The sequence below is a fragment of the Mustela putorius genome, unplaced genomic scaffold (assembly GCF_011764305.1).
Source record: "Mustela putorius furo isolate JIRA1106 unplaced genomic scaffold, ASM1176430v1.1 tig00000785_pilon_pilon_pilon, whole genome shotgun sequence".
NCBI lineage: Eukaryota > Metazoa > Chordata > Mammalia > Carnivora > Mustelidae > Mustela > Mustela putorius.
This window is the reverse complement of record NW_025421480.1, coordinates 2,969,549-2,983,223: the sequence shown is the minus strand read 5'-3', so window position 1 is coordinate 2,983,223 and position 13,675 is coordinate 2,969,549. Positions and strand designations below refer to the sequence as shown.

Sequence of the window (13,675 nt, the reverse complement as noted above, 5' to 3'; positions counted from 1 at the left end):
AATAAATAAATAAAATCTTAAAAAAAAAAAAAAAGAATTTGTCGTTTTGCACATTGATCAATGATGGAATAGAAAACTCAGAAATAAACCCATAATTACATGGTCAATCAATCTTTAACAAAGCAAGAAAGAATACCTGATGGGAGAAAGACAATCTCTTCAACAAATGGTGTTGGGAAAACTGGACAGCCACATGCAGAAGAATGGACCTGGGCCATTTCCTTACACCGTACACAAAAATAAAATGAATTAAAGACCTAAATGTGAGACAGGAAATCATGAACATACTAGAAGAGAGCACAGACAGTAATTTCTCTGACATTATCCATAGCAATGTTTCTCTAGATATGTCTCCTTAGGCAAGGGAAATAAAAAAAAATCAAAATAAAAAGCTTCTGCACAGTGAAGGAAACAATAAACAAAACTAAAAGGCAACCAATTGAATGCGAGAAGATATTTGCAAATGATGTATCTGATAAAAAGTTCGTATCCAAAATATACAAAGAACTTGGACAACTCAACACCCCCCAAAACAAATAATCTAACTAAAAAATTGGCAGAAGACATGAACAGACATTTTTCCAAAGAATAGAGATGGCCAAGAAACACATGAAAAATGCTCAACATCACTTATCATCAGGGAAATGAGAATCAAAAGCACAATAAGATACCTCACACCTGCCAGAATGACTGAAATCAACAACACAGGAAACAATAAGTGTTAGCAAAGATGTGGAGAAACAGGAACCCTCTTTCACTGTTGGTGGGAATGCAGACTGGGGCAGTGACCCTGGAGAACAGTGTGCAGGTTCCTCAGAAAGTTAAAAATAGAGCTACCCTTTGATGCAGTAATTGCACTACTGAGTATTTACCCCCAAAATACAGAAACACTAAATCAAGGGGATACATGCACCTCTGTTTATTGCAGCATTATTTACAATAGCCAACTTATGAAAGCAGCCCAGAAGTCCACTGATTGACGAATGGATAAAGAAGATGTGGTGTATATATATACAACAGATATTATTTAACTGTAAAAAGAATGAAATTATGCCTTTTGCAACATAATTGGAGCTAGAGAGTTTAATACTGAGTGAAATGAGTCAGTCAGAGAAAAACACATACCATATGATTTCACTAATTTGTAGAATTTAAGAAACAAAACAAATGAGCAAAGGGAAAAAAGAGAGAACGAGAGACAAACTAAGAAACAGACTCTTAATTATAGAGAACAGACTAATGGTCACCCGATGGGAGATGGGTAGGGACGGGTGAAATAGGTGATGGGGATTAAGGTGTTCTGGTGAGCACCAGGTGTTCTACGAAGTGCTGAACCACTAGATTGTACCCCTGAAACTAATATAACACTGCATGTTAACTGTACTGGAGTTAAAATTTTAAAAATTTGTTATTTTGTTTATAATAAAGTGAACATTATAAATGATGAGGAGAGCAAGTAAATCCAAAATACTTGTTCCAAAAGCAAAGATTTTATCTATGAGACATGAAATATTGTGTAAAATAATAAATAATATTATTATCAACACTATGGATGAGAAGCTTTATTCATCATCTAGTCCAGTTACTTCAAAAGTTTTTTTTTTTTTTTAAAGATTTTATTTATTTGACAGAGAGAGATCACAAGTAGGCAGAGAGGCAGGCAGAGAGAGAGGAGGAAGCAGGGTCCCCGCTGAGCAGAGAGCCCAACACGGAGCTTGATCCCAGGACCCTGGGATCATGACCTGAGTCGACAGCAGAGGCCTTAACCCTCTGAGCCACCCAGGTGCCCACTTCAAAAGTTTTTAAAGGAAAGCTGATTTCTGTTTCTGTTTTTGCTTTTTAAATGAAACACCATGCCAAAACTAAATAGAAATTGAAAACACAGCTGCTTTGATTAAAGTGAGGTGAGACCCTTTAAGTTCTGTCCACTTGTTTCCTCTTCCCCTCCTCTGTAGGAATTGAGGACTCTTTGGAATTTAGTTTGAAATACTCTTCTAGTATAACCCATCACCATACAGATAAAATTAAGATCATGCTAGTTTTATCTTACTAAGTCAGATGCCCTTCTAAAGTAGCAAGAAAAGATCTGGTTGGACAGGAACAGGACTAAGAAGTAACCCACTCTACAAGCATGTGGTACTTGCACACATACACACGTGATACAGACACACCTGCAAAGAGATATTCAGAGCATGCTATTATATTACAAAGTAATAAATAAATACGTCACCTGGGAAGGTGGGGTCAACCTTGACCCTTATGAAAAATTCCCTGTACTCTTTAATATTTTTACTGATTTCTGAGCATATGTTTTCATAGTTGTCTCTGTTTTAAGCTCTTCCTTCAAAGGGATTCGCTAGATTTATGAGCTGTCGTACTGTCTAGTTGATACCTTCCCTCCTTCCCACCATGTCACAACAGACATGAGACTCAGCCCTAAGACGTAACAAATAATCCAGTTCATTTTAAGGGTCTTTATCTTATTGTAGTAATATAAGTCCTGAAATGATAGGCTTAATTTTATCCTGTCAAATATATCATTTTTATAGTTTGAGCTTTATGATATAAATTTTTAGTATTTCTTCCTGAGCATGTAAACACTTCTGTGATCAGTAGAAGAAAGAGTGGCTTTGACAGGGTGTATAAAAAGATTAGTGCACAGACATAATTTTGAAATTACAAGTGACTGCTTTTAGTTCTAGAAAACTTACAATGATTTATCAAGACAAATTTTGTCCTATCGACTCTAATGAGAGAGGAGATGATTAAAACTGTTGTGGAATCGAAGTGGAAAGCAGAGAAGTAAAAGAGGGGACTGTGAGACAGCCTCACCACAAACCGGTGGAATGGTGAAGACCGGGACATGGGAAGCATGGGCAGGTGTGTGTGTGTCCTGGAGTCAAAGGAGAGGGGATGGAGATGCCACCCTTGTGGGCTGACAAGTGACGTGTGAGAATGTGGTGGGAGAGGCAGACCGGAGGGTGGTGATATCAAAGGGGAAGTCATAAGGAAATGGAAAGATTTTTATCTTTGACTTTTGTTCTGTTTTGGGGATGGCTACATGCCTTTTATTTTCAGACTTGCTGAAATTAGAAATGTGTATTAGTTTTCTATTGCTGGTGTAATGAATTAACACAAACTTAGTGACTTGAAACAACACAATTTCATTATTTATCATGCTGTAGGTCAGAAGTCTGACATGGATCTCACTAGGCTAAAATCAAGGTGTCAGCAGGCCTGTATCCCTTGAGTTCTAGGAAAGAATCCACTTCTTTGCCTTTTCCAGCTTCTAGAGGCTGCGCGCCTTCATGGGGCATGACTCTCCTCCATCTTCAAGACCAGCCACATTATACCTCTTTGAACATTCTTCCATAGTCACATCATCTCCTTCTGTGGAAAGTTTCTTTACTTCTAAAAACTCATATGATTAAACTGGGTTCACCTGGATATTTCACTGTAACCTCTCCAAGTCCTTGATTAAATCACATCTGAAAAATCCCTTTTGCCACGTAAGGTAACATTCTCAGATCATTATTCTGCCGACTACAGGATAATTCCTTCTCTAGTCTACTCTAGATCTTTTTGGTTTTTTTTTTTTTTTTTTAGATTATTTATTTATTTGACAGACAGAGATCACAAGCAGGCAGAGAGGCAGGCAGAGAGAGAGGAAGGGAAGCAGGCTCTCTGGTGAGCAGAGAGCCCGACATGGGGCTCGATCCCAGGACCCTGGGATCAGGACCTGAGCTGAAGGCAGAGGCCTTAACCCACTGAGCCACCCAGGCGCCCCTCTACTCTAGATCTTTTAATCTGAATAAAACAAGGACACTAATACAAGCCAAAGGGATTCTATTCTCTATTTCTTGTGAAATCCACTGCCACGCAAGGCTCCGATATAATCTGTGTTTCTTCTTCCTTGTCTAAACATGAGAGTCACAATATCTGAATGGCGCAGGGTCTCAGGCTTAGCTGAGTTTTGAGTTTCTTGGTGTCTGAAAGCTGGATTACAAAGCAGAAGTAGTTGTGACTGGTACGTAGGCTTCTGTCTGCATAACTGCAGTATTCTAAAAAGAGAAAGCCTATTTGAACACTCTCATTTTTTTCCTCAGGGAGAACATAGTTGCCTGCCGTGCTAGCCAAAGTCTTACCTCATTTTTGACTGTGATGGCTACATTTAAAAATTTTTTCTTAAATTTAACACCAAGCAAGCATAATTGATAGAGAAAAAGGACCTCAAGTGATAAAACCATAAGTATTACATATTGTAAGACCTAAAATTTTAAGTGCTGTGTTGACATCTTTGAGCCTCCTAGGACACCGGAGGCCACACCATGAGTTTTCCTGCTCTTGCCAGATATGCCCCCAAACTAGTGGGAAGGCTCCCAACAGGGCTCATTCCCATATCAGCCAGACCTGCTGCAGCCTACCTAATCCTCAACCTAATGGGCTTTACCTTCTGGCCAGTCCATACAATTATTCAAATTTCCTTTCCCACAGGAACCAAGGGTCACGCCATTCTCTCATTATTCCAAAGCCTGCCTCCCACAGCCCCTGCTGGTTCACTCTGCTCCCGAGTGCCACCCCATGTGGCCCAATGTGGTATACGCACTCCCTTGGGCTGTGAGCCTCTGTGACTAATGCACTGCTGCCAATCCCATCTGTGCGGTGTCAGGTCATGTGTTCCGCCATCTTGTTTATTGAGGGGGGAAACTCCTCCTTCACCAATGGTAGAATAGGAAGTGATCAGAACCTATTTGCTTTCCTTGTTGCAGAGTATTTGGTCTTTGGACTGAGAAAGATATGTGAATGCTCTGGGTCCCGTAACAAGAGCCTCAGGCCCAGTCTTCCTCATGGGAAAAGGAACAAAGTCCATGTATGATGCTGTTATGTATTCCTGGGATTTTTCTAGGGGCTTCCAGTAACATTGCAGGAATGTGGCAGGGGACAAAACGCAAGGAAATTGGTTTCACATGTAGCTCACTAGCTTCTTTGGGTGTGTCATAACCTTTCAAACACCAAATTAGTAGACACTGGAATGCGTTGAGGAGGAAGAGGTTATTGGCAAGAGAAGGCTGCATTCCATCTTATTTCCTCATCAAAGCTTTTTGTCTTGACTTTTGTAGAAAAGCAAAATATGTAGTAGTATGATCTAAACTGAGATTGATATCCAGAATATAAAAGGAACTCCTAATAATCAACAAGACAGAAAATTTAATAGAAAAAATATATAAAGATGAGGCTAGGTAAGTGACAGAAAGGAAAATCCTGGTCGTTAATAAATATTTAAAGAGAAAGTAATTCTCACCAATAATCAAGGGAATACAAGTTAAAATAACACTACTACTTTACACTCATCATTTGGCAAAAATTAGAAAGTCAGATAATATCAAGGGATGATGAAAATGTGGGAAACTTCAGGAACTATTATAAACTGGTGTGTCTAACTCCAGAGCACAGGAGGAGGGAGAGAGGGAGAAAGGCAGGAGCGGGTAGAATGTGTCTGTAGGTGCAGATTACGAGGCCTTGACTTTTGGGGAGTGCATTTCCAACCACTGAGCCCATTCTCTTGTAGGCACTTTGGACTCCAAGTGAGGACAAACAGATAAGAAGGCATCCTGCTGTACGAGACAGGAATTTGGAGCGCGAGACAAGAGATGTGCACCTTTCTTTCATCTTTATCACAGCTGGTTGAATAATCTTTGGTAGGTCACAGATATCTCTGTTAAATGGACCTGCTCTGTGTCCTGCAGGATCCTTGTGATGATGAACTTAGGGGAACATGTGGCAGAAAGTATCAGCTTTGCATAAATATCAGATGACCAATCTGTTGCAAGACTTGGGGTAGACAAATGATTCTAGTCAAGAGAAGGAGAGTTGAACTGAGTTTCCCAGGCCCTGAACTTGCCCGGGTCCTTGCCTCCTGGAAAAGGAAAAGGACAAAAGCCAAATCGAAGGGAGATTCTTTCTTTTAAGAAAAAAATTGCAGGGGCACCTGGGTGGCTCAGTCAGTTAAGCAGCTGACTCAGTTTCAGCTCAGGTCATGGTCTCAGGGTTCTGGGATTGAGACCCACATGGGGCTCTATGCTCAGTGAGAAGTCTGCTTCAGGATTCTCTCTCTGCCCCTCCCCCTGCTTGTGCTCTCTCTCTCTCTAAAATGAATAAATCTTTTTTATTTTCAGCATAACAGCATTCATTATTTTTGCACTACACCCAGTGCTCCATGCAATCCGCGCCCTCTATGATACCCACCACCTGGTACCCCGACCTCCCACCCCCGCCCCTTCAAAACCCTCAAATTGTTTTTCAGAGTCCATAGTCTCTCATGGTTCACCTCCCCTTCCAATTTCCCTCAACTCCCTTCTCCTCTCCATCTCCCCTTGTCCTCCATGCTATTTGTTATGCTCCACAAATAAGTGAAACCATATGATAATTGACTCTCTCTGCTTGACTTATTTCACTCAGCATAATCTCTTCCAGTCCCGTCCATGTTGCTACAAAAGGTGGGTATTCGTCCTTTCTGATGGAGGCATAATACTCCATAGTGTATATGGACCATGTCTTCCTTATCCATTCGTCCGTTGAAGGGCATCTTGGTTCTTTCCACAGTTTGACAACCGTGGCCATTGCTGCTATAAACATTGGGGTACAGATGGCCCTTCTTTTCACTACATCTGTATCTTTGGGGTAAATACCCAGGAGTGCAATGGCAGGGTCATAGGGAAGTTCTATTTTTAATTTCTTGAGGAATCTCCACACTGTTCTCCAAAGTGGCTGCACCAGCTTGCATTCCCACCAACAGTGTAAGAGGGTTCCCCTTTCTCCACATCCTCTCCCACACATGTTGTTTCCCGTCTTGCTAATTTTGGCCATTCTAACTGGTGTAAGGTGGTATCTCAATGTAGTTTTTTTTTTTAATTTTTTTTTTTTTTTTATTTTTTTTAAAGATTTTATTTATTTATCAGAGAGAGAGAGGGGGAGAGAGAGAGCACAGGCAGACAGAATGGCAGGCAGAGGCAGAGGGAGAAGCAGGCTCCCTGCTGAGCAAGGAGCCCGATGTGGGACTCGATCCCAGGACGCTGGGATCATGACCTGAGCCGAAGGCAGCTGCTTAACCAACTGAGCCACGCAGGCATCCCTCAATGTAGTTTTAATTTAAATCTCCCTGATGGCTAGTGATGGTGAACATTTTTTCATGTGTCTGATAGCCATTTGTATGTCTTTATTGGAGAAGTGTCCGTTCATATCTTCTGCCCATTTTTTGATATGATTGTCTGTTTTGTGTGTGTTGAGTTTGAGGAGTTCATTATAGATCCTGGATATCAACCTTTTGTCTGTACTATCATTTGCAAATATCTTCTCCCATTCCGTGGGTTGCCTCTTTGTTTTCTTGACTGTTTCCTTTGCTGTGCAGAAGCTTTTGATGTTGATGAAGTCCCAAAAGTTCATTTTCACTTTTGTTTCCTTTGCCTTTGGAGACAAATCTTGAAAGAAATATATTTTTTTTAAATTACAGTATATTGGGGGCACCTGGGTGGCTCAGTGGGTTAAAGCCTCTGCCTTCGGCTCAGGTCATGATCCCAGGGTCCTGGGATCGAGCCCCGCATCGGGCTGTCTGCTCCGCGGAGCGCCTGCTTCCTCCTCTCTCTCTCTCTCTGCCTGCCTCTCTGCCTACTTGTCATCTCTGTCTGTCAAATAAATAAAATCTTTAAAAAAAAATAAATTACAGTATATTGTTTATTTGTTCTATTTTATTATTGTTGTTAATTTGTTACTGTGCCTAATTTATAGATTAAACTTTACTGTAGGTATGTTTGTGTAAGAAAATCATAGTAATACAGGTTTTGGTACTATCTGCAATTTCAAGCATTCACTGGGGATCTTGGGACCGATTTCCTGTGGCATAAGGGGAAGTACTGTAGTTCCGTGCTGTTAGGATCTCCCCCCAAACCTCTGAATATTCTTCTTTCAGTTCGTCCTTTACTGATTCTCCTAGCTTGACCTTGGTCACATTATTATACTTAGAAATGTCCCTGGATCTGGTTGTCCCCAGACATTTCCTTGCTGGTGTATAGGGTTGGACTCCTGTCTTACAGTATCATATCTTACATTTGAGAAGATGTTACATATTTACTTTCAGTGATAAGACAAACTTTTAATTTTCTAATCTCTCAGAAGTTACAAAAATTATTCAAAATCCACAGAAGTAAAGAAGATGCTTTTTGGTGCAAGAACTATGAGTCCTTTTCTACTGGATGCTGAGAATGATTCTCCAAAATCCTTAGGACCTCAGGAAAGCTCCTTTCCACTAAACCTGTGGACAGTGCAAGTGCCAAGAAACATTAAGGGATATTCTCTTAACTTCTCCCCTGGCTTATTTCCTCCCTACCTTCCCTGCCTCCTTTCCTTTGAAGTTAATGCTATTAATTTTGGGTGTCAAGAGCTAGATTTTTGGGTCGGTAGATCTCTGTTTGGCCATACATGCGGGCAGGTTTGGCTCCTGAGAAAATCTGAACATACTGGGTTCCGGAATGGCTCACTGATGAAGGAAGGAAGGGGAAACCCCATTTCTTGAGCACCGAGAACCGATATTGGAGGAATCACTTAATTATTCCATAGTCCAGTGAGGTAGTGATCGTTGTTTTCATTGGAGAGAAAAATGATAGGTTAAGAGAGACCTAAAATGTTTCAGTGGACAAAAGTATCACATACAAAGTGACAGAATTGGATTTTGAATCTGATGACAAAGCTCATTATTCTGTTTCTATACTCCTGTGAGGTCTTGGAGGTCACCTAGCACCATTCTCCTCCCCTAACACTTGCCCTGCATTTTCAGATGAGAAAACTGTAGTCCTCAGAGATCCCCTGTGTTGTCCTAGGTCATATGGTAGCTAAAAGTAAAACTGGGTTTGGAACTTGGGTGCTCTGGGCCACTGTTTGCCACTTTAGGCTTCCACAGTTACAAAATTAGATTATATATAATGTAGTTATGGTCATAAAAATCATGTGATACTCTCTTTGCTTGAAGATATTACTTAATGTTTTCCTTTCCTGCTTTTCTGCCCATTTCACCACCACAGCCTGCCGTATGTCCTCTTTTTGGACATATCTGCTGCCGCACAGACAGAGTGTCAGGAGGTCCACGTGGCTGGGAATTTCTAGGCATTCGGCCTAGGAGTATGAAGAAAGCAATGACCGGAAGCTGGATTTGAGGCACCATAAGGAAGGCGTTTCTTACAAGGTAACCCACGGAGGGAACGTTCTCTGGGCAGGGGACGTGCCCTGTTGACGGGGAGACCGGAGCACTTGGTGGGAACCCAAAGCGACTCCAACACGTACAGGAACTGGGCAGTAGATGGTCGGCCAGAGGCTGACTGTATCTGGCTGGTAATTTGTTTCTACTTTGAACTTAAATTAGGTAGGAAAGGAATACTCTTCAGCAGAAGAAGAATTGAGTGTATCAACAATGCCCACAAGTCTGAAGGAGCCACTCTGCATTTTACGTAAATCTTCTTTCCTTCAAAGGGGCTTCAAAGTACCGGCAGACAATGGACGTGTGCTCTGTGCCTCCTGCTCCGAGGACGGAGACACCACTACATTAGGGGAGGCCTGACCTTAGCCTTCTTTCTCTCGCTCCCCCCCCCCCCCCCGTCCCACTCTTATTTCAGGATCATATGAGATTTACGCAAGATCCTGCTCACCTCCCGAATCAGGGAAGACAGATGAGATTCAGGTTCCTGGGGAGTGGAAGCTGCTGCTGAGCAGAAGGGAATGGGAGAGTGATCTGGGGCAGAGAACGCGGGGGCGGGTGTGAGACAAACTGTGCATTCTCGGGAAGGACAGATAATACTAGAAAGCAAGGTAAACTGGATGGAAGTTTGTAGAAGAAGAATCAACACAGAAAGCTTTGTGGCCAGGCTTGGGGGAGGGACACGGGATAGGCACGGGGTACACAGTCAAGAAAGGGAGGGACGAAGGGAGCAAAATGATCGGCGCTCTTCCTCTGCACCTGGGGGCTGCTGGGTCTGCACGTGGCCGAGGTCGGTCTGTAACACGCATCAGATTTCGCAGATGGCTTCTGAAATTACTGAACGATGTTAAGCATCTGAATGGGGCTTTGTGGTGGGTGGTGGTACTGTTGATGGGCGTGGGCGAGTTCCAAGGATGTGTATCATAGGAAAAAGTTCTTTCTAAATCCGGAAGGATGTGATTCTCTGACTCTAAAAGTTAAAAAACAACGCAAGACAAATAGCATGGAGGACATGGGGAGATGGAGAGGAGAAGGGAGCTGAGGGAAACTGGAAGGGGAGGTGAACCATGAGAGACTACGGACTCTGAAAAACAATCTGAGGGGTTTGAAGTGGCGGGTGGGTGGGAGGTCGGGGAACCAGGTGGTGGGTATTGGAGAGGGCGCGGATGGCATGGAGCACTGGGTGTGGTGCAAAAACAATGAATACTGTTACGCTGAAAAGAAAAAAAAAAACAACAACGCAAGAATACTGAAGCCCTCTAAGTAACCCTGTTCTGGCCTAAGGGACAAATAATATTTCATCCCTACTTTTGTAATCATTCTGTGTTCTTTTCAGTGATAAGGTTCCTGGAAAAGATGTCTTTTGCAGATCAGTTTTGAGTCTCAAACTCACAAGCACTGGAGCAAATTCTCACTCACCCATGCCTCATATAAATCATACTAAGAAATTCCTCTACAAAAGGTCCTTCTATAGGTTTTCTCTATAGCCCATTCTGGAAGAGTTTTCTTCACTTCTGATCAGAAACCACTGAAGCCACTTTTCCTCGTTTGCTGTTTTCAGTAAAGATGGAGTACAGTGTTTTTTCCCCCAGATATTTCGAGATTTTAATCTTCACAACCTGTTCCGCAGAAATAAATTAAGCGCACCTCTGTTTTCTGAGCATGATAGAAAACACAAACTGTGCATTTCAGATAGACATGATTTCAAACCTAGTTCCACTACTTAATGGCCATGTTTCTGCCTCCAAAATGCTATGCTTTTGCTGTGCTATGCTCCAAAATGCTGTTATCTTTATAACATTGCCTGGATCTCTCCTTTATCTCATGTAGGTGCTCTGTTCACCCCCATAGTTTCGTACCCTGCTTAGTTTTCTTCGTAGTTTTTCTAATACTCAACATCTTGCCTGTTTGATTTTTTTTTTGAGTCCCCCTTTATTTTCTGTCCCTCCGTTAGAATGATACTGGCCACAGAGCACACACAAAACAAGTATCTGTTAAATGGATGACTGAGTTGGATTAGTGAACTGGGGAAATTTAGTAACTTTCTTGGAGCCTCGGTCTCTCTTTTCCTGTTAAACAAGGGCTATGAAGTCCCACTCAAGGGATTGCACTGAAGATTAGATAATATGATGCAACACACTAGCCCAGTGTCACATCGAGTGTATTCAGGACTTCTTATTTTTTCTTTCCCTGGTGACAAGTGATTCCCCTGTAGTGTTTGCCTAACGGAGACCTAAGGAGAGATACCATAGAGATACCACTGAGAGATAATTACGTTGGTATCTGATGATCAAAGGACAAAACAAAAAACGAAAAAACAAAACTCAAACAAAAAAATCTCAGTGCTTTCAATGGGTTATCTGACAATGGGAAGGAACATGAAAACTGAAGAACATTCTGTAAGACGGGGTTGCTGGGAAAGGAGCTTGAGGTCTTCAGTTTTCTGATTTCCTTCTGTTACGGCGAAGACCGTATTGGCCCAGGGAAGGGAGGTCACTTGCCAGGTCACTAGTAGCAGAGCTGGGTTTGGAACCTGGACGCTTTGTGCTTCTGCCTCCTACACTTCACTTGCCTCTAACCCTGAATTGTTTCAAGCTAGTTTCAGAGTTTAGAGACTCTGCAGATGGAAAATGTTAATCATTTTGGTTTCAGATTCTTGGCTGATTCCCGCTTTCTAACTCTTTAGTTATAAACATGTCTTAATCTTCATCATAATAAGCACCTTAATAACAATAAAGATTAGGAGGCTACTTTTTTCTCTTACTAAATGACCTCTTCAAAACTTTGTTTGCAGCCCTAAAATTACATTGTAGGAAAGAGTTGGAAGAAGTGATATAGGAATAAGGGGAACGCAGGTGAGATGAGAAGAACAGAACATAATGCTGGAAATACTTTAAGATCAAACCTAGTATCAAATCAGAGACTGATGGTCTGAAATCAGTACATGGTGTGAGATGATGTCATAAAACTGTGAGTGTGATCTGAATCTGTCATAGAAAATAAGCTCAATAATAAAAAAAAGTATGATCTAAAAATCTCACTTTCATTTTTTTAGACATGGGCTATCTTCTATGACTTTTGATTTGTCTACCATGAAATCTTGACAACTTTAACATAATTAGACATGCTTTATGCTAAATCAGCTTTACAGAAACATTGAGAATGAAGTGTGTTTTAGACAATCACAGTTTCCATATAGCTTATTTTGGGTAGAATCAGAATAGATACCTTTTCAAAACGTAGTTCCTAAAAAATGTGCTAAATTTGTTTCTCGTGGGCTCCGAATAACTTTGTTGGTTCAGGCTACACTTTGTTGGGACTTAGTCATTAGTGCTTTCCCCTTACATGCCCCAGGCCCTCAGTCCGCCCTTCTCTCTCACATCTTCCTCCCCCTCCTTCATTCTCTTTCTTCTCCTCCCCATGACACTCCTCCTTCCCATTCCCATAATTTTCATACCACCCCGCTCTGTCCATCTTTCTCTCCTCTTATTGGCCCAAGCTAATTTGAAGAAATTATAAACAAAGATCTTAATGTCTTGAAAAACTGCGTAGATGAGACTTTTAATTTGAAATCTGTGTAATTTTTATCAGATCATGATCTTGGATGCAGATTGTAGTGGATTGCATTGATGGCTCCAGTTCTTCCCTGTAACCACATTCTTTGCCATGTGACTGTGAAGTTCTACCCTCGGAAAAGGTGGCGGTGTATTTCCCCACTCTTCACCTTGTTTTGGCTACATGTCTTGCTTTGGCCAACAGAAGGAAGTTGAAGGTCTACCATTTCCAAGCCTGGGGCCAAAGAAGCCTTGTATTATTCTGTTCTGCCTCCTTGTACCTCTGTCATTGCCGTGAGAAGAAAATGCCAGGACTCCTCCTTGGGTCTCAGAAAGAGAACGAGAGGCACCTGGCACAGAACTCCCCACCCAAGTCAACTCTTTGTCAGCTGACCCCCAGCGAACACACAAGTTCATGAGCTCAATAAACGCTATTGTTATGTACCACTGATATTTGGTGGCTGTTTGTTACACAAAGTTATTGTAGCAATAGGAAATTGATATACTGTTCACATCAATGTCTTCCATTTTGAACATGTGCAGACTGAGGCCCAGAGAAGTATACAGTTATAAATTAGTTAAGGACAGATCTGGAGCTAAGACCCAGAATTTCACATAGCTGGACCTATACTTGTCCAGTGAACCACGTCTTGTGTGAAATGCATTTGCATATGCCTGAAACTCGTAATGCCCTTCTGCTGAACTTCTATTAATACCTCCTTATTATTTATTCCTATAAATAATTTGACTCTATCACTTCAGCAATCAATTGGGCTAACTTAATTATTCAATTTACAATAAAAGGCAGGAAACAGAAGACAGTATTGTTAAGGCTTATCCGTCTTAATGTGGTGCATATGTGTATGTGTAGACGTGT

General features: G+C 41.6%; 1 long non-coding RNA gene across 1 annotated transcript; it reads left to right on the top strand.

The window, feature by feature from the left end:
• The first annotated feature begins 7,902 nt into the window (after positions 1 to 7,902).
• LOC123393243 lies at positions 7,903 to 13,242 on the top strand. Its single transcript, XR_006607980.1, has 2 exons — positions 7,903 to 9,235; positions 12,836 to 13,242. It is a non-coding gene; the product is annotated as an uncharacterized LOC123393243 (long non-coding RNA).
• The last annotated feature ends 433 nt before the right edge of the window (positions 13,243 to 13,675 follow it).